Source organism: Rhinopithecus roxellana, chromosome 1 (assembly GCF_007565055.1).
Source record: "Rhinopithecus roxellana isolate Shanxi Qingling chromosome 1, ASM756505v1, whole genome shotgun sequence".
NCBI classification, from domain to species: Eukaryota; Metazoa; Chordata; class Mammalia; order Primates; family Cercopithecidae; genus Rhinopithecus; species Rhinopithecus roxellana.
In genome coordinates this window covers 136,497,782-136,525,767 of record NC_044549.1, presented here as the reverse complement: position 1 = coordinate 136,525,767, position 27,986 = coordinate 136,497,782, and positions in this window count along the sequence as shown.

The following is a 27,986-nucleotide window of genomic DNA, read 5'->3' as shown; positions in this document are numbered from 1 at the left end:
TAAAGAGGTAACTAAGTTAAAATGAGAATCCTGGATTAGGGCTCATTCTACTGTTCTCATTTCAGTGTTCTCATTTTGTCCTTACAAGAGGAAATTTGGACAAAGATGGGCAGAGAAGGAAAACCATGTGAAGACAAGGAGAAGGCAGTCATCTATAAGCCAGCAAGAGAAGCCTCAGAAGAAACCAACCCTGCTTATTCCTTAATAACAGACTTAGAGCCTCCAGAGAAAATAAATTTCCATTGCTTAAGCCACCCAGTCTGTGGTACTTTGTAACAAAATCCTTAGCAAACTAACAGATATACACATGCAAGAGATGAACCCAGAGAGTTAGTTTTGGACCAATTCATAAAGAATCTTTGTATCCTACTGAGGAATTTAAGATTTATTCTGAACCACTGAAGGTGTTTAAGAAGGGAAGTGGCAAGATCTGGTTTGCTTTTTTTTTTGTTTATTTTGCATTTAAGTTTAAACTCACCTTGACCCTCCCTAGTGACTTGCTTATATTTGACTTGCTAGTCTCCAGTCTTGGTTCTGATTTGACTTTAAATGCTTCATGATGGCAGGTACAGCTGCAATAAAACAGACAGTTATTCCTTAACTGTCTGTTAATTCCTCTCTGATGTTTGCCATGGGTCAGTAGACAACCCCGTCTTAACATGTTTTAAAAGCCTGTACTTGCTGTGTCTGGGTCAAACATGATTATATTGTATTCACCGAATAAAATTCTCTAAGTGCCTAAGTAATTCTAAGGTAGAAGGAGTTCAGCAAAAGGGGAAGCACATTAACTCTTTCAGGTCACTAGGCTACCACTTAATGCATTATTGCAAACACACTTTTGAATAAATAACAGGTTGTAAGAGGCATTGAGACAATTAGCCTCATTAAGCTGACTTAAAAAAAAAAAACATGAGACAGACAGCTCTGAGCTATATGCAGGATAACTATGATGTAATGAGGCTTTAAAATAAAAATAGATGAGAAAATTTACATGCAAATGAGTTTTGTCATCTTGGGAGTCAATTTGCTTATTCCAAAAATCCTTCTACTTACTTGGAACACTTTAGAAATCCTCCTTCTCAAGATGCCTTCAGAGCTAGTTGATGAGACCTCCAGTCCTCTGATCTCACTGGGGATCCAGTCTACAGTCAATTTAAGGAAGAATTTGCCCTCTGGGGAGCAGAAAGTACACTTTTGGGCATTCTGGAAGCAGAGACTTCTGTGTTATGAGAACCAGGCTTTTGAGAAGATGGAGGACCTTTACATAATCATGCTCCCTATCACCTGCATCTGGAGATTAGGTAGAGTCCCCTTAAAGAATAAAGATCCCCTGTATTTACATGGCATCTTCAATGGCATGTTGCTTTCTTAATTTCCACAATAACCATGTCTTAGAGAAGGATGGGCATTGAGGAATGGAATGAGTGAATATAAATAAATTGCATCTGAACACAGGATTGTGGCTATACTGTGGCACATCTATGCTTGATGAGAGGGCAAATGCTATTCCTTCTGAATCCCTTACTTCCACCCAGTGAACTGAACCCACTGTTCCCAACTTGTACCTCTCTATTTCTTTGACTTTTCCCCCATACACTTTCCTTCAAATGTATTGTCTTCCTTTCTCTGCATGATGAAGCCCTGCTTCTTCTCTCAGACCCATTCAATTGCTACTTCCTTGATTAAATCTTCTCTAATCTCCTCAGCAAGAAACAATCCAGCCTTGCTCTAAATTCCCATAGCCTCCCTTTCACCCTTGTAATACAGTCATTTATAGTCTTCTACTAAAGGAGAAGTTTCCTAAAGTCATGGTCTATATGCCATTAATTTTGGTATTGCAATACCTAAAACAATGCCTGGCGCAAAGTATAAAAGATTTCAAATTAATCAATTAAGAATAAAACCAAATCATATTAGTGCCAGCCAATGTCATCTTCTCCAAAAATCAGCATGAAGGGTTTGAATAGACTGTGATAGCATAAGATCAAGACCCAGAAGGACAGAAAGAAAGGGGTCAATTGAGCTAAAAGGCCACGAAGCCACAGCCATGATCTGAGCCAGAAAAGCAGACATGGACTGGAACATCTGAAAACTAAAATCAACTGTTAGGGTATAGAACATAGAAACAAAGGAAACTTTAGTAACAATGCAATTTTTTCCTTTAAGACCCAAGTCCTTCTGTTATCTGGAAGATACAATAGGAATGAGTTATATTACAAGTGTTCTTTTCATATGATGGTTTTTTAGAATTTACAATATATTTTCAAAGATAAATGATGCTAAAATGGAAATAAGTTATCCAGACACCCCACAACTCTACTTAATTCATAACAAACCTGAAGGACACAACAAATGAAATGATTTAAGCTATAACTGATCACCACTTACAGAATAAACAAATGCTTTGAAAAAATAGGGTGAGGCTTCCAGCTTGGGTTATCATAAAGTCAACTGTCTCTCCCATGAATCACAAGTAAAAAACTCTGTAAAGAATACATAACAACCCAAAGAAAACTACCTCAAGGCATTTAATAATCAAATTCCCAAAAGTCATGGATAAAGAAAGAATCATAATAGCAGCAAGAGAAAATAAATAAATAACATACAATGGAGCTCCAATACATCTGGCAGCAGACTTTTCAGTAGATATTAATACTTTACAGGCCAGGAGAATGTGACATTACATATATAAAATGCTAAAGGAAAAAAAGAAAAACATTTGCCCTAGGATAGTATATCCAGTGGAAATATCTTTCAAACCTAAAGGAGAAATAAAGATTCTCCCAGACAAACAAAACTAGAGTGATGTCATCAACACAAGACCTGATCTACTAGAAATGTGAAAGGGAATACTTTAAACTGAAAGAAAAGGATGTTAATGAGCAATAAGAAATAATCTGAAGCTACAGGCTGGGTGCAGTGGCTCACACCTGTAATCCCAGCACTTTGGGAGGCCGAGGTGGGCAGATCATGAGGTCAGGAGATCGAGACCATCCTGGCCAACATGGTGAAACCCAGTCTCTACTAAAAATACAAAAAAATTAGCTGGGCCTGGTGGCACATGCCTGTAGTCCCAGATGAGGCTGAAGCAGGAGAATCACTTGAACCTGGGAGGTGGAGGTTGCAGTTACCAGAGATCATGCCACTGCACTCCAGATGGGGACAGAGCAAGACTCCATCTCAAAAAAAAAAAAGAGAAAAAAAATCATCTGAAGGTAGAAAGCTCACAGGTAATAATAAGTGCACGGAAAAACAGAATATTGTAACACTGTAACTGTGGTGTGTAAACTAGTCTTAAGTTGAAAGACTAAAGGATGAACCAATCAAAAACAATAACTATAACTTTTCAAGACATAGACAGTACAATAATATATAAATAGAAACAACAAAAAGGTGACACAAAGTGTAGAATTTTTAATCAGTTTTCTTTTTGCTTGTTTGTTTCTCCAGGCAGTGTTAAGTTGTTATCAGCTTAAAATAATGGGTTATGAGATAGTATTTGCAAGCCTCATGGTAACTTCAAATCACAAAAACATACAACAAATAAAAAAGAAACATCAAGAAAGGAACACCAAGAACCCTACCACCAGAGAAAATAACTTTCACTGAAAGAAAGACAGGAAGGAATGAAAAATGAGAAGATCACAAAGCAACCAGAAAACAATAAATAACAGCATGGCAGAAGTAAGTCCTTACTTATTAATAATAACATTAAATGTAAGTGGACTAAACTATCTAATCAAAACACAGAGAGTGGCTGAATGGATACAAAAACAAGACCCAATGACCTGTTGCCTACAAGAAACACTTTACCAGTGGTAAAGGGTTGAATTCTACAAGAAGATCTAACTATCCCAAATATATATTCACCCAACACAGGAGCACCCAGATTCATAAAGCAAGTTCTTAGAGACCTACAAAGAGACTTAGACTCTCACAAAATAATAGTGGTAGACTTTAACACCCCACTGACAATATTAGACAGATTATCGAAACAGAAAATTAACAAAGATATTCAGGGCCTGAACTCAGAACTGGATTAAATAGACCTGATATATATCTACAGAATTCTCCACCCCAAAACAACAGAATATACACAGAATATACATTCTTCTCAGTGCCACAAGGTACTTACTGTAAAATTGATCACATAGTCAGAAGTAAAACACTCCTCAGCAAATGCAAAATAACTAAAATAGTAACAGTCTCTCAGACCACAGTGCAATCAAATTAGAAATCAAGACTAAGAAATTCACCCAAAACCATACAATTACATAGAAAGAGAATAACCTGCTCCTGAATAACTTTTGGGTAAATAATGAAAATAAGGCAGAGATCAAGAAGTTCTTTGAACCTAATGAGAACACAGATACAACATAGCAGAACCTCTGGAACACAGCTAATGCAGTATTAAGAGGGAAATTTATAACATTAAATACCCAAATCAAAAAGTTAGAAAGATCTCAAGTTAACAAGCTAACATCCCAACTAAAAGAACTAGAGAACCAACACCAAACAAATCCCAAAGCTAGCAGAAAACAGGAAATAACCAAAATCAGAGCTGAAGGAGACACACAAAAAATTCAAAACATCAATGAATCCAGCAGCTGGTCTTTTTGAACAAAATTAATAAAATAGATAGATCACTAGATAGGCTAATAAAGAAGAAAAGAGAAGATTTAAATAAACACAATCAGAAACAACAAGGGGAATATTACCACCGACACCACAGAAATACAAACCGTCGTCAGAGAATTAAGAATATCACTATGCACATAAACTAGAAAATATAGAAGAAATGAATAAATTCCTGGACATGTATACTGGCCCAAAACTAAACCAAGAAGGAAACTGAATCCCTGAATAGACTAATAATGAACTCTGAAATTGAGGCAATAATAAATATTTTAACAACTAAAAAAAAAACCAGGACCACACAGATTCACCAGATGTGCAAAGAAGAGCTGGTACCATTCCTACTGAAACTATTATAAAAAATTGAGGAGAAGAGGGACTCTTCCCAAACTCACTCTATGAAGTCAGCATCATTCTGATACCAAAACCTGGCAGAAATACAACAAAAAAAGGAAATTGTAGGCCAATATCCTGATGAACATTGATGCAAAAATCCTCAACAAAATACTAGCAAACTGAATCCAGCAGTACATCAAAAAGTTTATCTACCACAATCAGTAAACTTTATCCCTGGGATGCAAAGTGGGTTCAACATATATAAATCAATAAATGTGATTCATCACATAAGCAGAACTAAAGACAAAAAAAAAACCATATTATTGTCTCAATAGACACAGAAAAGGCTTTTAATCAAATTCAATATCCATTCATGTTAAAAACTATCAATAAATTAGGCACTGAAGGAAATATATATGAAAATAATAAGAGACATATATGACAAACCTATAACCAACATCATACTGATTGGACAAAAGCTGGAAGCATTCTCCTTGAAAACCAGCACAAGACAAAGATGTCCTCTCACACCACTTCTATTCAACATAGTATTGGAAGTTCTAGCCAGGAAAATAAGGCAAGAGAATGTAATAAAGGGAATCCAAATAGGAAGAGAGGAAGTCAAACTATCTCTATTTGCAGACGACATGATCTTATACCTAGAAAACCCCACAGTTTCAGCCTAAAAGCTTCTTAAGCTGATAAACAATTTCAGCAAAGTCTCAGGATACAAAATTAATGTGCAAAAATCACTAGCATGCTTACACACCAACAACAATCAAGCTGAGAGCCAAATCAGGAATGAATACCCATTCACAATTGCCACAAAAAGAACAAAATACCGTAGAATACAGCTAACTAGGAAGGTGAAAGATCCCTACAAGGAAAACTACAAACCACTGCCCAAACAAATTAGAGATGAGACAAAAAAATAAAGAAACACTTCACACTCATGGATAGGAAATGGCTATACTTCCCAAAGCAATTTATAGATTCAATGCCATTCTCATTAAACTACCATTGAGATTCTTCACATAACTAGAAAAAAAAAATATTTAAAATTCCTACAGAACCACAAAAGAGTGAAAATAGCCAAGGCAATCCTAAGGAAAAAGAACAAAGCTGAAGGCGTCATGCTACCCAACTTTAAACTATACTATAGGACTACAGTAACAAAAACAGAATGGTACTAGTACAAAAACAGACATATAGACCAATGGAACAGAATAGAGAACCCCAAAATAAGACTGCACACCTACAACTATCTGATCTGTGACAAGTCTGACAAAAACAAGCAACGGGGAAAAAAATTCCCTATTCAGTAAGTGGTGCTGGTATAACCAGCTAGCCATATGCACAAGATTGAAACTGGACCCCTTCCTTACATCATATCCAAAAACTAACTCAAGATGGATTAAAGACTTAAATGTAGCACCACTATGGAAAACAGTGGGGGGATTCCTTAAAGAACTAAAAGTAGAACTACCATTTGATCCAGCAATCCTACTACTGGATATCTACTCAGAAGAAAGGAAGTCATTATACAAAGGATACTTGCACACTCATGTTTATAGCAGCACATTTGCAATTGCAAAAATGTGGGACAAGCCCAAATGCCCATCAATCAATGAGTGGATAAAGATATATATTATATATATAATGAAATACTACTCAGTCATAAAAAGGAATGAATTAATGGCATACACAGCAACCTGGATGGAATTGGAGACTATGATTCTAAAGGAAGTAACTCAAGAATGGAAACGCAAACATTGTATTTTCTAACTCATAAGTGGGAGCGAAATTATGAGGATGCAAAGGCATAAGAATGTCACAATGGACTTTGGAGACTCAGGTGGAAAGGGTGGGAAGCGGGTGAGGGATAAAAGATTACAAATTGGGTTTAATGTATACTGTTCAGGTGATGGGGGTCCCAAAATCTCACAAATCACTACTAAAGAACTTACTAATGTAATCAAACACCATCCGTCCCCCCAAAAACCTATGGAAATAAAATAAATAAAATTTAAAAAGAACCAAAACTATAAAAACCCTAGTAGAAAACCTAGACAATACCATTTAGGACATAGAAATGGGCAAAGATTTCATGACAAAGGTGGCAAAAGCAATTGCAACTAAAGCAAAAATTGACAAATGGGACCTAATTGAACTAAGGGCTTCTGCACAGCAAAAGAAATTATCAACAGAGTAAACAGACAACCTACAGAATGGGAAAAAAAATTGCAAACTATGCATCTGACAAAGGTCTAATATCCAGCATCTATAAAGAGCTAAACAAATTCACAAGAAAAAAAAAATCCCATTAAATTGGGCAAAGGACATGAATAGACACTTTTCAAAAGAAGACATACATGTGGTCAACAATCATATGAAAAAATGCTCAACATCACTGATCATTAGAGAATTGCAAATTAAAATTATAATGAAATACCACCTCACACCAGTCAGAGTGGCTACTACTAAAAAGTGAGAAAACAACAGATGCTGGTGAGGTTGTGAAGAAAAGGGAACACTTATAGACTGTTGGTGGGAGGGTAAATTAGTTCAACCATTGAGGAAGACAGTGTGGCGATTCCTCAAAGACCTAAAGACAGAAATACCATTTGACCAAGCAATCCCATTAATGGGCAAATACCTAAAGGAATATAAATCATTCTATTGTAAAGACACATGCATATGTATGTTCACTGCAGCTCTATTGACAATAACAAAGATATGGAATCAACCTAAATGTCCATCAATGATAGACTGGAAAAAGAAAATGTGGTACATACACAGAATGAAATATCATGCAGCCATAAAAAAAGAATGAATTATGTCCTTTGCAGGGACATGGATGGAGCTAGAGGCATTATCCTTAGAAAATTAACTCAGAAACAAAACACCAAATACCATATATTCTCATTTAAAAGTGGGAGCTAAATGAGCAGAACATGTGGACACATAGAAGGGAACAACACACACTGGGGCATACAGGAGAATGGAGGGTGAAAAGAGGGAGAGGACCAGGAAACTAGGCTTAATACCTGGGTGATGAAATAATCCATACAACAAATTCCCATGACACAAGTTTACCTTGTAACAAACCTGCACACGTACCCCTGGACTTAAAAAGCAAAAATAAAAATAGAAGAAAGAAACCCACTCCACCCATAAAGACACAAAAAGACTGAAAATAAAAAGATGGAGAAAGATATTTCATGCCAACGGAAACCATAAAAAGCAGAGGCAGCCATACTTATATCAGACAAAATAGGTTTCAAGACAAAACTATAAAAGGAGACAAGAACATCATTATGTAATGACAAAGGAGTCAATTAAGCAAGAGAATGTAACCATTGTAAATATATATACACCTAACACTGCAGCACCCAAATACATAAAGCATTATTAGAGCTAAAAAGAAACATAGATCCCAATGCAATAATAACTGGAAACTTCAACACCCATTTTCATATTTGACAGATCTTCCAGATGGAAAATCAACAAAGAAACATTGAACTTAATCTGCACTATAGATCAAATGGACCTAATAAAGATTTACAGAACATTTCATCAGATGGCTACAGAATACATTATTTTCCTAAGAACATGTGCTATTCTCAAGGATAGACCACATATTAAGTCAAAACAAGTCTTAAAACATTCAAAAAAAATGAAATAATGTCAAGCATCTTCTGTGACCACAGTGAAATAAAAGTAGAAATTAATAACAAAGGGGATTTTGGAAACAATATAAACACATGGAAATTAAACAATATGCTCCTGAATGATCAGTGGGTAAATGAAGAAATTAAGAAAGAAATTGAAAAACTTCTTGCAACAAATGATAATGGAAAGACAAGACACCAAAACCTATGGGATACAGCAAAAGCAATAACAAGAGGGACATATAAACCTACAAACACCTACATCAAAAAAAGAAAAACTTCAAGTAAACAACCCAATGATGCATATTAAAAAACTATAAAAACAAGAGCAGAGCAAATCCAAAAATTAGCAGAAGAAAAGAAATAATAAAGATCAGATCAGAAATAAGTAAAATTAAAAGGAAACGATGCAAATCATCAACAAAACAAAAAGTATACTCTTTGAAAAGATAAATAAAATTGACAAACTTTTAGCCAGACCAAGAGAAAAAAAGACCCAAGTAAATAAAATCAGAGGTGAAAAGGGAGCCATTACAATTCATACCACAAAAATTCAAAGGATTATAAGTGGCTACTATAAGCAACCATATGCCAATAAGTTGGAAAATCTAGGAGAAATGAATGAGTTTCCAGACACATAAAACCTACCAAGATTGAAGCATGATGAAATCCAAAACCTGAACAGAGTAATAAAAAGTAATGAGATCAAAGCTGTAATAGTCTCTCAGCAAAAAAAAAAAAAAAAAAGAAAAAAAAAAGCCCAGAACCCAATGGCTTCACTGCTGAATTCTACCAAACATTTAGAGAACAATTCATATCAATTGTACTCAAACTATTCCAAAAAATAGAGGATGAGGAAATACTTCCAAACTTACTCTGCAAGGCTAGTATTACCAATACCAAAACCAAAAACACATCAAAAACAAAAAACTATAGATCAATATGACTGATGAATATTGATGCAAAAAATCCTCAGTAAAATACTAGCAGACCAAATCCAACAACACATTAAAAAAAATTATTCATCATAACCAAGTGAGATTTATCCCAGGGATGCAAGGATGGTTCAACACACACAAATCAATCAAATTGATTCATCATATCAACAGAATGAAGGACAAAACCAAATGATTATTTCAATTGAAGCTGAAAACACATTTAATACAATTCAATATCTGCTCATGATGAAAACGCTCAAAAAACTATGAATAGAAGAATGTACTTTAACATAATAAAAGCCATATATAACAGACCTATAACTAGTATCATCTTGAATAGGGAAAAGGTGAAAGCCTTTCCTATAAGATCTGGAACATGACAAGGATGCCCACTTTCACCACTGTTATTCTGCATAGTACTGAAAGTTCTAGCTTGAGGAATCAGACAAGTGAAAGAAATAAAGGGCACCCAAATTGGAAATGACAACGTCAAATTATCCTTGTTTGCAGATGATATGATCTTATATTGAAAAAAAAACTAAAGACTCCACCAAAAAACTCTTCATACTGAAAAACAAATGAGTAGCATTTCTATATGCCAAGAGTGAACAAACTGAAAAAGAAATCAAGAATGCAATCCCACTTACAATAGTTACAAATAAAATTAAATACTAGTAATTAATCTAACCAAATAATTGAAAGATCTTTGCAATAAAAACTATAAAATATTAATGCAAGAAATTAAAGGGGACACAAAAAAATGGAAAGATAGTCCATGTTCATGGATTGGAAAAATCAATATTGTTAAAATGCTCATACTACACAAAGCAATCTACAGATTCAATAGAATCCCTATCAAATTACCAATGATATTCTTCACAGAAATAGAAAAAAATCTTAAAACTCATATGGAACTACAAAGAAACCAGAATAGCCAAAGCTATCCTAACCAAAAAGAACAAAACTAGAATAATCACATTATCAGACTTCCAATTATACTACAAAGCTGTAGTAACTAAAATGGCATGATACTGGTATAAAAACAGACACATAGACCAAATGGAACAGAATAGAGAACTGAGAAATAAATCCACACATCTGCAGTGAACTCGTTTTTGACAAAGTAGCCAAGAATGTACACTGGGGAAAGGACAGTCTCTTCAATAAATGGTTCTGGGAAAACTGGATGTTCATAAGTAGAAGAATGAAACTGGACCACTATCTCTCACCATATGCAAAAATCAAATTACAATGTATGAAGGACTTATATCTAAGACCCCAAACTATGAAACTACTATGACAAAACATTGGAGAAACTCTCCAGGACATTGGAGTAGGCAAAATTTTCTTGAGTAATGCCTCACAAGCACAGGCAACAAAGCAAAAATGAACAAATGGGATCACATCAAGTTAAAAAGCTTGTACAAAGCAAAAAAAAATCAAAAAAATGAAGAGACAACCCACAGAATGGGAGAAAATATTTGCAACCTATCCACCTGAAAAGGGATTAATAACCAGAATATATAAGTAACTCAAACAATTCTATATGAAAAAATCTAATAATCTGATTTAAAATGGGCACAAGATGTGAATAGGCATTTCCCAGAAAAAGACATACAAATGACAAACAGTCAGATGAAAATGTGCTCAATATCACTGATCATCAGAGAAATGCAAATCAAAACTGTGATGAGATATTATCTCACCCCAGTTAAAATGGCTTATATGCAAAAGAGAACCCTCATACATTGTTGGTGGAAATGTAAATTAGTACAACCACTATGGAAAATAGTTTGGAGTTCTTCAAAAATCTGAAAATAGACCTATCATAAAATGCAGCAATCCCACTGCTAGATATATACTGAAAAGAAAGGAAATTAGTAAACTGAAGAGATATCTGCACTTCATGTTTGTTGCAACACTATTAACAATAGCCAAGATTTGGAAACAAACTTAGTGTCCATCAACAGACAAATGCATAAATAAAATATGGTACATGTCCACAATGGAGTACTACTCTTCCATGAAAAGAATGAAGTCCTGTCATTTGCAATAACATGGATGGAACTGGAGGGCATTAAGTGAAATAAACCAGGCTCAGAAAGATGAACATCACATGTTGTCACTTATTTGTGGTAGCTAAACATTAAAACAATTGAACTCATGGAGACAGAGAGTAGAACAGTTACCAGAGGCTGTGAAGCATAGTGGGGCTGGGAGGTTCAGGGCATGGGGATACAGAGATGGTTAATAGATACAAAAAAAAATAGTTAGAAAGAATGAATAAGACCTAATATTTGCTAGCATAACAGAATGACTATAGTCAAAAATAATTTAATAGTACATTTTAAAATAACTTAAAAGTGTAATTGGATTTCTTATAACATAAAGGATAAATGCTTGAGGCATTAGATACCCCATTTACCATGATGTGATTACTACACATTGCACTCCCATATCAAAGTAACACTTGTACCTCATAAATATGTACACCCATTATATACACACAAACATTGGAAATAAAAATTAAAAAGGGAGAAAAGCCAATAAATTCAATTACAATACTAAATAAAATAATAATTCGAATAATCCAAAAGAATTCAGGAAAGGAAAAATATACACATTAAAAATAAGAAAAACAGTAAACAGATTTTAAACTGGTAGGCCTAATTACAACCATATTATTAACTACATTGAGAGCAAATGTTCTGGATATACCAATTAATATGCAGAAATTGTCAGAGTGGATATATTATAAGACTATAGGGTAAAAGTAAAATGATGGTAAAAGATCTACCTGGAAACACTATTCAAAAGAAAAGCTGCAGGACCTTTATTAATATCAGACTAAAAACAGATTTTAGGGTATGGAAAGTTACCAAAGGTAAAGAAAGACACTGTATGAGAAAAGGGTCAATTTGTACCAAGAAGACATAAAAATTCTAAATTTGTATGACCCTGAATACAAACCTTAAAAATACACAAAGCAAAAACTCACAGAACTAAAAGGAGAAATTGACATATCATTTATATTAGGAGTCTTCAACATTTCCTTCTCAACACTCAGTAGAACTAATAGAAAAATTAGAAGTAATATAGAAGAATTGAACAACACCATCAACCAACCAGACCCAATTGACATTTGTTGAACATCCCACCCAACCGCACTAGAATACATATTATTTTCAAGCACACATGCAACATACACCAAGATACATCATATCTCATCTTGTAAAATGAACTTTAACACATGTCAAAGAACTGAAATCATATAAAATATGTTCTCTGACTATAACGGAATTAAACAAGGACTCAGTAACACAAATATCTGAAAAAAAAAAAACCCTGAATATTTGGAAGTTAAACAACATACTTCTAAGTAATCAATGGGTCAAATAGAGCTCAAAGAAATCAGAAAATATTTTGAACTAAATGAAAATGAAAATACAACACATCAAAATTTATGGGATGAGGCTAAATCAGTGCTAAGAGGTCAAATGGATTGTACTTAATGCTAACATCAGAAAAGATGAAATATTTCAAATCATTAAGGTGCACCTCCACTTAAGAAGTTAGAGGCCGGGCGCCGTGGCTCAAGCCTGTAATCCCAGCACTTTGGGAGGCCGAGACGGGCGGATCACAAGGTCAGGAGATCGAGACCACCCTGGCTAATACGGTGAAACCCCGTCTCTACTAAAAAATACGAAAAACTAGCCCGGCGAGGTGGCGGGTGCCTGTAGTCCCAGCTACTCGGGAGGCTGAGGCAGGAGAATGGCGTGAACCCGGGAGGCGGAGCTTGCAGTGAGCTGAGATCCCGCCACCGCACTCCAGCCTGGGCGACAGAGCCAGACTCCGTCTCAAAAAAAAAAAAAAAAAAAAAAATTAGAAAATAAGAGCAAAGTAAGACCCCCAAAAAAATACCCCATAAATACATAAATATATACACAAGAGGAAAAAAGAATTAATTATTATAGCACTGGAAATCAATAAAAATGAAAAAAGAAAACAGAAAATTAATGAAATGGGTTCTTTAAAAAAATAAAATAAAACTGATTAATCTTTAGCCAGACAAGTCAATAAAAATAGGAAAAAGACAGAAATTATTTATAACATAAATGAAACAGAATGTGTCACCACAAACCTCACATTAAAAGGATAGTATGCTGGGCATGGTGGCTCATGCCTGTATTCCCAGCACTTTGGGAGGCCAAGGTGGGTGGATCACCTGAGGTCAGGAGTTCAAGACCAGCCTGCCCAACATGGTAAACTCCCGTCTCTACTAAAAATACAAAAAATTAGCTGGGCATGGTGGTAATCCCAGCTACTCGGGAAGCTAAGGCAAGAGAATCACTTGAACCCGGGAGGCGGAGATTGCAGTGAGCCAAGATCACACCAGTGCACTCCAGCCGGAGGATACAAGAGTGAAACTCCATCTCAAAAAAAAAAAAAAAAGATAGTAAACGAATACTAAACACAACTTTGTAGCTGTGAATTCAACAATGTAAATAAAATAGAGCAATTCCTTGAAAGAGCCAAATGACCCAAAACCTACTCACAAAGAAATAAATAACCTGACTATTTCTATTTTTACTAAAGAAATTAAATTTGTAATTAAAATCCTCCCAACAAAGAAAATTAGACTCAAATGCTTTCACTGGTGAATTCTATCAACTGATTTTGACAAAAATGCAAGGAAAAATTCAATAGAGAAACAATAATCTTTACAAAAAATAGTGCTAAAACAAGCATACATATATATTTTTAAACGTTGACCTATATCTAACACTTATGTAAAAAGGTAACTCAAAATACATCTTAGATTTAAATGTAATTTATAAAACTTTAAACTTTGGAGGAGAACACAGAAAAATTTTCTGTGACCTCGAGTTAAGTGAAAAGTTCTTAACTGGTAAATCAATCTTCATCAAAACTAAAAACTTTTGTTTGGTGACAGACACTATTAAAAGAATAAAAGCACAAGCTACAGACTGGAAAAAAATATTTGCATATCACATACCTGAAAAGTGACTTATATTGGGAATAGATAAAGAACACTTAAAACTCAACAAGAAGATGAAAATTGGGCAAAAAAAAAAAAAATAGGCACTTCACCAAAGAAGATGCGCAAATGATAAGAAAGCAAATGAAAAGGTGCTCAATGTTAGGCAAATGCAAACTGAAACCATAATAAGATACCAATGCAATTCTAGCGGAATGACTTTTTTTTTCTTTCAAGCAACTGATACGGTTATAGGTTGGTGGTAGGAATGCAAAATGGTACAGACACAAAGTTTGGCAGTCTCTTACAAAGTTAAACATACACTTACCATATGACTCGAAGTCAACAATCCCACTCCTACTATTTACACAAGAGAAGTGAAAATTTATGTTCACTCATTATCGGACACACAGATCCAACCAACATAGACATGTGACTAATCAGGACCAAAGTCCCTCCCTGAGACTGAGATAAGGACGCTGGAAGAAAGACGATTCCTCCCCTGTGAGGTGACTGTTGAAAAGATGTGAGGGTAGAAATATTAGTGACCATCTTCTTTTTCTCTCGTGTCATAGAAGGAGGAAGTCAAGAAGACAAGGTGTCACGTAAGAGTGCTGACAATGTCATTTAAGTCCCTGGATCCAGCTAGGCCTGAATTCTCTGATTATGCAGCCAGATAAATTTATTTTTGCTTGAGATACTTGGATTTTGCTTCAGTTCAGTTGGGGTATTTGTATTTTTTTGTTTAGTCTGCATCAGAGAGAAGACTGACTCCCCATCACTATCATCACTATTATATGGCATTCAAGTTCCTTCGCACACTGGCCCCAACTTGCACTTCTAGTTTTATCTGTCACTGTTCATCTTCATATACCCAACAACATGGTAATCTTAACTACAGAAAACTCCTCCAACCAAGAATTTCCAATAAGCAAAGTTCAACGTATACCTATTTCCAAATACATTTTTGATAATCAATTGGTCAACTTGTTAAGTATAATTAGAAAATAAAAGAACCTCGCACCAGTCTAGGCAACGTGATGAAACCCTGCCTCTACAATAAACACAAAATTAGCTCAGAGTGGTGCCACACGCCTGTAGTCCCAGCTATTCGGGAGGCTGAGGTGGGAGGATCACTGGAGCCTGGGAGGTCAAGGCTGCAGCAAGCCAAGACTGCACCACTGCAACCCAGCCTGGGCAACAGAGTGAGACCCTGTCTCAAAAACAACAAAAAAAGACTCTTGGGATTAGAAACAGATATTTTTAAGTGGGGCAGGGGGTTTTAAGGCAGATGGCAGGCAGGGGAAGTGGTTTTTGCAGAGAAGTTTTGAAAGCTAAAGGAAGCCAAAAAATGAAAACCTGGAATTGGCAGCATATGCTTTGGCATGACACTAAATACCCTACGCATGGGGGTGAGGTATCTGAGGACTTCCTAATCAGTCATGCCAACTAAGTTAAATAAAGTTTATCCCAAGATGTATCTATCCACTTTACCCTTTGGCCACAGGGAGACCCAGGAGTCAGCAGTCAGCCTCTCTGACTGAAAGGCACTGAATGTTTGTATAGAGAGCCTGGCATGGAGGAGTGCCCTTGTGCATGAGAATTGTGCACTGACTGTAATAAAACAAAACCACCTGTAAGCATTTCACTGTAAGGGGTGGTGACAGCCCGCAAAACAGCAAGAGGTAACTGGAAATTCACTGTGGCACACTGCTCTTACCAACATAAGAATTTTAAGTTTCTTGAACACAGGAGCCATATCCTATTAATCATTATCTGGAAATGGGTCCTTGGTAGGAAGACAGATGCACTGTCTGACAGGGACCAGCAGGACAAGGAGTGGGGAGGAGCAGCAGAGATCCCCCACCAGCTGTGACCTGGGGTATGGAACATCCCACCTCCGTGACCCCATTAATAGTTGACTAAACCAGAGATTGTTTCCAGGTACACACTCTCTTTCAGTAACCACCTCAAAGCAATCACAATTTGTCAGCCCTATTCTGCAAATGGGAAGAATGCAGATCAGGAGAGTTCCACTACTTTATCCCCTGTCACATACCACTGGCTATCGGCAGAAACCAACAGCCAAGCCCTAAACCACCTGCTGTCCTGAAAATGAAAATGCCTTCCCCTAAAAAGAAAAAAAAAAAAGTCTAAAGTGTAATCAGTAAATGTATTCTTCGTGAAAAAATAAAAAATTATGTTCACACATACATACACAAAATTTGACACAAATGTTTATAGCAGCATTTTTTATAGTCACCAGGAACTGAAGACTACCCAAGCGTTCTTCAATAGACGAATGAATAAACAAACGGTGGAAAGTCCAACTATCCCTAGAAGAGAATAAAAAGAAGCATCTGGTCTTGTCTGCATAGGAAGATTCTTCCTAAATTAGCCATTCTTAAATTAGAATCTACCTGTACTTCTTTCAGTGCCCGTGGGCAGGACTGAAACCATCTAAAACTTAATTATACTATTTAATAATTAAAAATCTGTTGTTGCATTACTAAAAATCTTTACAAAAAAAACTTTACAACACAAAATCCTCTCCTTACATCTTGGTTTTAAATTGAAGTAATTTAGATACTTCTATTTATTTTTCATCCTATTGTATTTTGTATATTTCTGTAAATTACCAGATTTTATTTTTGAATGAGTAGCATAATTTGTTTTATATTTATGCCTCTGGATCTTTCTTGTTTTTGTGTTTAACAGCCATTTGTGTGTCTATATGCCCTATTATATAGTTTGACTACCTTAATCTTACAGGTTTGGAACCATAATTTTGTATTACACAAAAAGGAGTTTGTTTCTGCTATCTTTTCACACCCTTAAATAGATGTTGGTGCAGTAAAATTCTTTTTCCTTGATTTAAAGCATTTTACAATGTTGTATAGCACTGAATATTCACTTAGCACAATCTTATGGAATGAATTAAAAACACTTCTACTGTAGTTGTTTTAATTAGCCTGAAAGCTCCAAAAACTGACATTCAACTGAATCTCTCCAGTATTCAATCTACAAATCAAACTAATAAATCAGAGGCTGAAGTGGGTCGGATTATATTATCTTTGGCTAAGATCTTGGAAACACTTCAAAGTTGATATATTGTGAAACAGAACTAATAAAAATGCAATTGAAGTTGTCTCACATGACTTTAACCAAGCAGCAAAACCTAAAGAGAAAATGAAATCTCTCTCTGAACTTCACACACATATAAAACAGAGTGCAAGTTTATAAGACATGTAGACAATTTGCTCAAAAATAGAGTCTGATTAGGAATGTAGAAATCCATAACTGGCACTGAAAAATAATGGAGGTAAACTGAAAAATACTTGGAGGAAAACTGTATAACTGAAATTGCCTCTGGATCTTTCTTTTTTTATTAACAGGGTAAAAGTGGAGATGAACTGATTCTTTCCCTTAATTCAAAGCCATGGGATGAAAGGCTATTCTCTTTCAGAAGTTCTTGAATACTGACTGGCAGGTAGGCCAAAGGCAAAGCAATTGCTAACTTGCTTTCCATTCATCTGGCCCTCCTTTCCCACTTGGGACATGTCATCATTCTTGGTGTGATCACCTCAACCTCAGGCTGTGTTCAGAAATCACTAACCCTGACAAGTTTTTTGTTGCTTTTATTCTGACAGATTCCTCAATTGTCCCATTGAGTATCCATAGAAGGCATGATATATAATTATCAAAAATAGTAAATATAACACAACAACTACTACTCATACCTATTTATTCATTTAACAAATTTTTTTTTGAGATGGAGTCTCGCTCTGTCGTCCAGGCTTGAGTGCAGTGGCACAGTCTCGGCTCACTGCAACCTCCACCTCCTGGGTTCAAGCAATTCACCTATCTCAGCCTCCCAAGTAGGTGGAACTTACAGGTGCCTGCCAGCAGGCCTGGCTAATTTTTGTGTTTTTAGTAGAGACAGTGTTTCACCATATTGGCCAGGGTGGTTTCGAACTCCTGACCTCAGGTGATCTGCCCACCTCAGCCTCCCAAAGTGCTGGAATTACAGGTGTGAGCCACCGTGACCGGCCAACAAATATGTTTTAAGCTGCTTTTATGTGTGCAGCTTCTCCCAAAAGCTAGTGACACAGTGAAGAACAAGACAGAGAGTTTTTTGTTCTCGTGAACTATAAATCTGCTACAGAAAAGAGACATTAGGAAAGAATGACACAAATAACTATTAGTTGTGATGTATGCTCTGAAAGAAAACTTCAGGGTGACATGACAGCATGTAACAGAGGGACTCCTTTGTCTGGGAGGTCTGAAAATTCCTAGAAGAAGTAACATTCAATAAAGTGAAAACTATTTAAACTGTGACTTGAAGGGGAAGACAGGTAAAGGAAAGTGGGAAGAAGGAACAAAATAGGAGAAGCAAAGCGAAATAAGTACCGGGAAGTTGATCTATGTTATCTTATTGAATATGCAAAATAGAACTTTGCATGTAATCAGAGAAAAAGTGTTTCCAACCCAGCTTTGTCACTTAACTGCCATGTAATCTTGAACAATTCATGTAATATTTTATATTTTCAGTATATTCATCTATAGAATGGGGATACAGCAGCCCTGTACATTTCACAACATTGTAAATACCATCATTTAACAGTGGCTGGCACAAAAAGAGGTTCTACAATTTTTAATGGTCTCAGTCATAATTTCTGCCAAGTTTTGTACAGGCATGAAGAATATGGCATAAAAAGACCAGGCACATAGCTTCTACTTTCTGTTTTCCACTCATTCTAGGCTTTTGTATAGCATATTCTTCAGTGGGAGCTAGCTCATCTCTGGAATCGTCTCTCCTGTCTTCTTAGGAGGTGGTGAATAGTTTAAAAATAGAAATAGGATCAAAGAAGTATCACAAAATAGAGGTATTTAGAGAAACTAAACTTCTTCCTAGAGAAATTCCAAATATAATTTTAGACTTCCCCATGGCTGGAAGTCTTCTGTGTCTACGCTACTTTGAATCTCGACTACTAGAGACTACGAGTAAAGAGGAGAAAATGGCAGGAGACACATCTTCTACAATTCATCTTTTTTTCCTACACTTAAGTTAATGGTACAAGTTAAGGAATGCAGGGTAATACTAAACAGCAGATATTGATAGTGACCATTTGAGAAATCTCGACCGAGACTTTGTTTTGTTTTGTTTTTGAGATGGAGTTTTGCTCTTATTGCCCACACTGGAATGTAATGGTGTGATCTCAGCTCACTGCAGCCTCCGCCTCCCAGGTTCAAGTGATTCTCCTGCCTCAGCCTCCCGAGTAGCTGAGATTTCGGGCACCTGCCACTATGCCTGGCTAATTTTTGTATTTTTAGTAGAGATGGGGTTTCACCATGTTGGCCAGGCTGGTCTCGAACTCCTGACCTCAGGTGATCAACCCACCTTGGCTTCCTAAAGTGCTAGAATCACAGGCATGAGCCACAATGCCCGGCCTGGATTGAGACTTTGACCTAGGAAGAAAACTTAATGGATCTATGCTCCTCTATCCAAATATTGACTGAAAAAAATCACAATAATGACAAGACTGTATAACATATTTACCTGTCCATGAACCAAGTTTCCAAAAGACTGCAGAACACAGCCAGCAACTCAGAGGAACCTCATTACATGAATAAGGCAATGAAAAAGCTACTATTTTGCAAGGCAGATGCATCCCTTTTATGTCACCTTAGTAATGGCATTAATCTTTTAGCTTTGTGTAAAAGATTCAAAATTGCTTTCTGAGTGACTGGCTATTTTACAAGGATTCCGGAGAGATAAAGCCTTTTACCTGTAGCTGTTCAGAATGAAGCAGTAGTGCCTGAAATTTACTACCATTTAAAAGTCAAGTGGTGACCTATGTGAAACAGAAGATTACTTAATGTAATGCCACATAGGCAGGCTTCAACAACTCGGAGTGACATTTGAGCCAGTGATGCAAATGGAACAGCTGGAAAACATGGAAAGAGTTAAATCACTCTGGCTGGGTACCTATTTTTCAAACAAATACAAGAAGGAAATGTGACAGGCCATAATTACAAAGTAGATAAACAGAGGAGGATTATTTGATGTTTCAGAGATCACGTGACTCACTCTCTGGGCACCAGCTGTACCTACACTTTCTCAAATGTTTAATGCATGAGGCTCCCTATGCATGTACAAACACACTCACACACAAACACACACACACACACACACACACTCTTGAACAATCCGTTGTTGTTTTCTTCCTAGTGAATTTATACTTTTTCTTAAGATCATCTCTTGCAGTAACATTCTGACTCTTCCGAACTGTAAGGGTGACCTTTCAGCTATTATATCATCGAGAAGAATCCATCAGGAAAAAAAAAAATTAAATGCCCATCTTGATCCTTTTATCATCCTCTTGAAAGGGAGTTTCTACATCTACGTTGTTCCTCTGCATCAAAGAGCCCTGATGCTTATCTCAATAGGTGGGTTCTGCTAGATGGAAAGACCTAGTGGGATGTTGGCTGATGGGAAAGCATTGAATCAACACTACATTCAGTCTCACTCCTGTTCCATTGAAACTGCTTTTTGAACTAAAACAATAACAGAGTATCACTGAAAAAATCTCCTGCTATTCTTTTAATAGACCTCTAAAGGCTAAAGCTTTAAAGAAGAATGTTTTACTTATTCTGATGATAGAAGCATCTTCATCCACAAATACTATAATTGTGTGATCTTGTTTAAACAAAGATAGATATTGTTACGGGTTGAATGTCCTCTCCAAAATTCATGTTGAAATTTAATTGCCATTGTGACAGTATTAAGAGGTGAAGCCATTAAGAGGCGATTAGGCCATGAAGGCTCCACCGTCATGAATGGATCAATGTCGTTAATCAATGTTGTTGGAGTAAGTTGTTATAAAAGTGAATTCAGCCCTTTCTCACTCACTGGCTTCTGAGCTGTCTTGCCCATCCACCTTCTGCCATGGAATGTTGCAGCACAAAGGCCCTTGCCAGATGGTGGCAACATGCTTTTGGACTTTCCACTGTTCAGAAGCATGAGGCAAATAAATTTCTGTTCATTACAGATTACCCAGACTGTGATACTCTCTTGGAGTGAAATAAAATAGACTAAGCCAGAAAATTGGTCTCAAGAGGTGGGGCTGCTGTATACAAATACTTGAAAACGTTGAAGTAGTTTTGGAACTGAGTAATGGATAGAAGCTGGAAGAATTTGGAGAAACGGTAAAAGCCTAGATTGCCATGAGTGGAGCATTAAGGGTGATTCTGGTGAGGGTTCAGAAGAAGAGAAGAACTGTAGGGAAGTTCAAAACTTTAAAGATAAATACCTAAGTGGTCATGGTTAGAATGTTAGTAGAAACATAAACAACAATAAAGGCCATTCTAATGAGGTCTCAGGCAAAAATGAGAAATATCTTTTTTTTTTTTTTGAGATGAAGTCTCGCTCTTGTCACCCAGGGTGGAGTGCAATGGCGCGACCTCGGCTCACTGCAACCTCCACCTCCTGGATTCAAGCAATTCTCCTGTCTCAGCTTCCCGAGTAGCTGGGATTACAGGCACCTGCCACCACGCCTGGCTAATTTTTGTATTTTTTTTTTTAGTACAGACAGGGGTTTCACCATGTTGGTCAGGCTGGTCATGAACTCCTGACCTCAGGCGATCCACCTGCCTTGGCCTCCTGAAGTGCTGGGATTACAGGAGTGAGCCACCACACCTGACCCAAAAATGAGAAATGTCTTATTGGAAACTTGAGTAAGGGCCATCCTTGTTTTAAGTTGGCAAAGAACTTGTCTGAACTGTATCCATACTCTACAGCTTTATGAAAGGCAGAATTTCATAGCAATGAACCAGAATATCTGGCAGAAGAAATCTGTAAGCAAAATATAGAAGGATCTGTGTGGCTACTTTTAACTGCATACAGTAAGATGCAAGTGGAAAGAAATGACTTCAATATGGAATTTATACACTGGATTTTACCCAAAAGGCTGAAAAGCAATGTTAAATATGAAATTTATAATGAAAAGAGAAGCAACCAAATTTTGTTTAAACATTCTACCTGACCATGGAAAGAATGAGAAAGCATATTTGGGAGAGCAAACTAAAGGTTTGGCCAAGTGACCATCTGCTAAAGAGATTAGTACAAATAGAAGAGATCATGAAGATCATTAGAAGATCATTAATACAAGTAGAAGAGATCATGAAGACAAGGAAGAATGGTCCTAAAGGCGTCCATCACAGACTCAGAGCTCTAGGAAGACAGAATGGTTTCAGGGGACAGAACTGGGGCACTCTCCACAGGCTTCCTGCCCAGAACTACCTTGGTCATCTGCTTTCCACATTCCAGCACAGCACTCCTCAACCGCCCCAGCCATAGCACAAGTGGGTCCCAATGTGGCTCAATCTGCCAGTCCAGAAGGTATTCGCCACAAACCTTGTGTAAAAGATTGGTCTCGAACTCCTGACCATGTGACAATAACTCTACAGCACACCAAGTACACAAGTTGTGGAGCCATGGTAGCCTCCATCTAGATTTAAAAGGATGTCATAGACAGCCTGGGGCTCAGGCAGAGACTCATCGCAGTGGTGGAGCCACCATAGAGAGCCCACACTAAAGCAATGCCCAGTGAAGCCACAGGAACAAAGTCTCTGCAGAGAGTGCCTACAAGAGTAATACCTAGTTTCTAATAGGTCAATACCTACTAGGGCAATATCTAGTAAAGGCATAAAACTAGAGGTGCCCCCAAGATCAGAGAACTGTAGGGCCACCAGCGTACAACTCAGCCTGGGAAAGCTGCAGGCACAAGACTCCAATCCATGAGAGCTTCTGAGTGGACTAAGCCCAGCAAAACCATAGGGACACAACTCCCCAACCCCATAGGAACCCAATCTTTGCCCCAGTGTGTCCAGAAAGTGAGACATGGAGTCAAGGAAGATTATTATGGAGCTTTAAAATTTAATGTTGTTTTCCCTTTTGGGTTTTAGACTTACTTCAGGCCTGTTACTTTTTTTTCTTGTCTATTTCCCCCTTTTGGAATGAGAATATCTATCCTATGCCTATCCCACCATTGTATTTTGGAAGCATGTAGTTTGTTAATTTCACAAGCTCACAGCTGGAGAGGAATTTGCCTCAGGATGAATTGTGCCTTGATCTCATCCACATCTGAATTAGATGAGGCTCTGGGTTTTGAACTTTTGAGTTGTTGGAATAAGTTAAGACTTTTGGGGCATTGGGATGGAGTGAATGTATTTTGTATGTGAAAACAACATGAGTAATGGGAGACAAGGGGTAAAATAATATTGCTTGAATGTCTCCTCCAACACTCATGTTGAAATTTAATTGTCATTGTGACAGTATCAGGAGGTGGGACCATTAAAAGGTAGGACCATTAAGAGGTGATTAGGCCACAAGGGCACTGCCTTCATGAATGAATGAATTCCATTATCTCAGGAGTAGGTTCGTCATTAAGAAAATGGATTTGTTATGAAAGTGAGTTATTATAAACGTGAGTTCAGCCCTATCTTTCTTGCTTGCTTTTGTACTCTCTTTCCCTTCTACCTTCTGTCATTAGATGATGCAGCACCAAGACCTTCACCAGATGCTGGTGCCATTCCCTTGGACTTCACAACCTATGCAATTGTGAGCCAAATAAATTTCTATTAATTATTAACATAAAACAAACTAAGATAGATTAGATACATAGATAGATAGATAGATAGATAGATAGATAGATAGATAGATAGATAGAGTTATAAAAAGAGAGAAAGAAAGAAAGGAAGAAAGGGGAAGAAGGGAGGAAGAAAGAAATTTGCAAGTCATTTATGGATATACAATGTACATTCATACATACATACACACACTATGTAAATATAGTATTTTTACTTATGTTGCCATTTATCTAAACCAAATGGTTTGATCTAGGATACCTCTCAATTCTGAAATGATCTCACTTTGGAAAATAACTCCCTTAGCAATATTTCTTTAATGTTTTTATTAGTTTACTTCCTGTTGAAATTGCATACATGAAAAAGACATTATTTTTCCATTGTTTAATCTGATTGATATCTTTAAAAATCTGTGACATAACATAAAAGTATAAGAAAGTGGTGCTGCAAAAATAGTACATTTTCATCCTGGCATTCTACAAAGAAGAAAAACTGTTGCTGTAGATGTGAACTAATGTCTGAAGCTTGTAACTAAATACGCCAACTAATAATTGAAGTAGGAAAAAAAAATAATTAGAAAGCCTTTGAATTATTCTTTTGTTTATGCCACAATTCCAAATCTGTGAATGAAATCTGGGACTGCCACCATGCAACCATTCCTACTTTATCCATACTTTATCTCTTTAGACTGAGCCTCTGACTATACGTTATCTTCTCACCAGCATAAATGCCAAAGTTGATTATATCAATGATAATCTCAGAATAGTTCATTAAAAATAACAGAACACAATGTCTTCTTCACCTTTTCATAGCAATAATTGAATGTCAGCTATATTAATCCCTGCACTTAATACTTTGCCCGATATGTAGAAGGCAATCAATAAATGCATATTTAATGATTGGGTGGAAAAATTGAATAACAAACAGATGGAAGAACGATGAACCTAAGACCTCTGGAAATAGAGTAGATGATGATGAATTTGTTCTTGCTGGTCCTAGTATTGAAAGCAGCAAGAAATAAGTCAAAATCAGCATCAAAGACAGAGAACATGGTCCACATTATCTCTAGTATCCCTGTCAGCTGACGGTTTTCCTATTTGAGAAATGGAACTCATGAAATTGATGGAGGCAGCATTGGTGACCTCGCACATCCCCTTCTAAAACCCATGTATCCCAGGTTAAGATGACTTTGAGCATGATCTCTAAAGGACTGAGACTTATTTTGTATTTATGCTTAAACCCTCCCACAAATAGATAATCACAGAACTTTTTAAGTCTACCTTATTATTAAAATAGATAAATTTAAAGTAAGATATTTCCATATATCTGCTTTCCCGCCCCCACCACAAAATCTATTATAGAACAAAAATGTTCATGCTATAGTGACCCTGGCAAAAATTAAATTATGTGCTAGGACTACACAACAGCTGCAGCTCCCCAAACCATGGAAAATGACTCTGAGAACCTAGATATCTTTATGCAAGTGTTTCTCCAGAGGTGGAAGTCAACTTGGTTTCTACTTAGACCCTATAAGTAAAGGGCAGGTACACAAAACACTCAGCCTTTCCTTAGCAAAGGATCCAACCCAGAGTGACCTACAAAATTACATTAAGCAAAAGAATAGATAGGCTGCCACCAGTAAAACAAAGCAAGGAGTTCTCTTCTCTTCTCTTCTTTTCTCTTCTCTTCTCTGTCTCAAACACACACACACACACCTTAAACACACACACACACAGAGCTCAAGTCACTAGAGTCTAAAAAACCACTCGTTGACTTTAAGGCCCATATCCAATACAGTTGGCACAAACCCTGGAAAGTGCATGCTTTTGAGCTGAAGATTTTCCCCAGTCTCAGAGTATTTGAAGGGGTCCATATCACCTATTTTGTCTTGTCAGGCCAAAAGAGTGCAAAAGCAAGCAAGCAAGAGAGGGCTCAACTCACTTTATAATAACCCACTCTCATGCCTCCACCTGCTAGCCAATGAAGACCACCTGTAAATAAAAAGCAATTGCCTAGTCTGCAATCTAGGAACTCTTGTAGCTCAAAAGCCCACACTAGAATGCACCCCTTTGGGTGACATCCCCAGGCCTGATAATGTCACTGCTATTATTGTAATTTGACATATAGTCTCTGGTAGAGGCCAATAAATTTTCTCTCCAGGCCTCCTTCCCATTCCAATATTCTAAAACCTCTGAAGTCTCCACATTCCCTAGAACTTAGCCAGCTCTAAGACACTGGTTTTGGGTATCCAGCCTTCCCTATTACAATTTAACCTTTTCACTTTCCATTCTCTTCCCTTCTCAAAAAGAGTCAATGGTCACCATTGGTTTTTACTACATCAAGCTTAATTTTACTAACTTTCAAGGCCTTTCATAAACGGTAATACCCCGCCTGGTCAACCTGATTTCCCACAATTTGGAGTGCTCTAGTCAGGCCCATCACTTCACAGTCCCAGCCACCTTATTCCCAAGGTTTTCCAAAGCTGTATCCTGGAGCAAAGGAGAAAAATATTCTTCTGGACTGATATATCGCATTACAACAACTTTGTAGTGGTTTTTCAGTAATTAAGACGGTATAGGGTCTTGATTACAAATAAGTTATTTTTAAGTGATTGCTTGAAATGCAAATTAAGGAGACTAGTTTGACTATTTAAATATAATTCTGGCCAGATGCAGTGGCTCATGCTAGTAATCCTAGCATTTCAAGAGGCTGAGGCAGGCTCAGCCTCAAGAGTTCAAGACCTGTCTGGGCAACATGGTGAGACTCCATCTCTAAGATAAAAATGAGCCAGGCATGGTGGCATGCATCTGTAGTCCCAGTTACTTGGGAGGCTGAGACAGCAGGATCGCTTGAGCCCAAGAGGTTGAGACTGCAGTGAGTCATGACCATACCACTGCACTCCAGCCAGGGCAACAGAGCAAGACTCTGTTTCTAAAATTAATTAATAAATTAATTTTTAAATTTTTAATTTAATATGTTATGAGGTGTTTCTTTTTAGATAATATAACTACTAGGTTGTGTTTGTTGTTTGAAATGAGAGCTGGTGGGAATAAATTAAATAACCACAAGTAATCTTTAAAATTTGGCCCTCAAACTTTAGCTAACATCAGAATTGCTTGGAGAGTTTGTTAAAATGCAAATTGCTGGGCCCCAGCCTGAGAGTTTTTGACTCAGTAACTCTGTGATGGGAACAAGGCATTTTCATTTCTAACAAGTCCTCAGGTGACACTGCAACTTCTGGTCTGGGGACCACACACTGAGACTCTGACCACACTTTTGAGACTCACTGTCCTAGTATTTACTACGTCCCAGGACATTTTCTACATTATTTCCTTATATTATATCATCTAATACTTATAATAAAAACCTATGAACCTAGAGGTCATTATGTTTAGTGAAATAAGCCAGGCACTTAGAGACAAATGCCACATTATCTATTTCATATCTAGATTCTATAAAATCTGAAAAAGTCAAACTCATAGAAATAGGGAGTAGAATGGTGGTTACAAGAGGATTTTTTTGGTGGGGTGAGGTTGACAGGGAAAGGGAGGAGGTTGGTCAACAAATAAAAAGTTTCAGTTAGATAGGATGAATAAGTTCTGATGTTCCACTGCATAGCATGATAACTATAGTTAATAATAATATATTGTCTGTTTCAAAATAGTTAAAAGAAAGGAGTTTAAATGTTCTTGCTGCAAAGAAATAATAAATATTGGAGGTGATAGTTATGCTAATTAGCCTTATTTGATTATTCCGCAA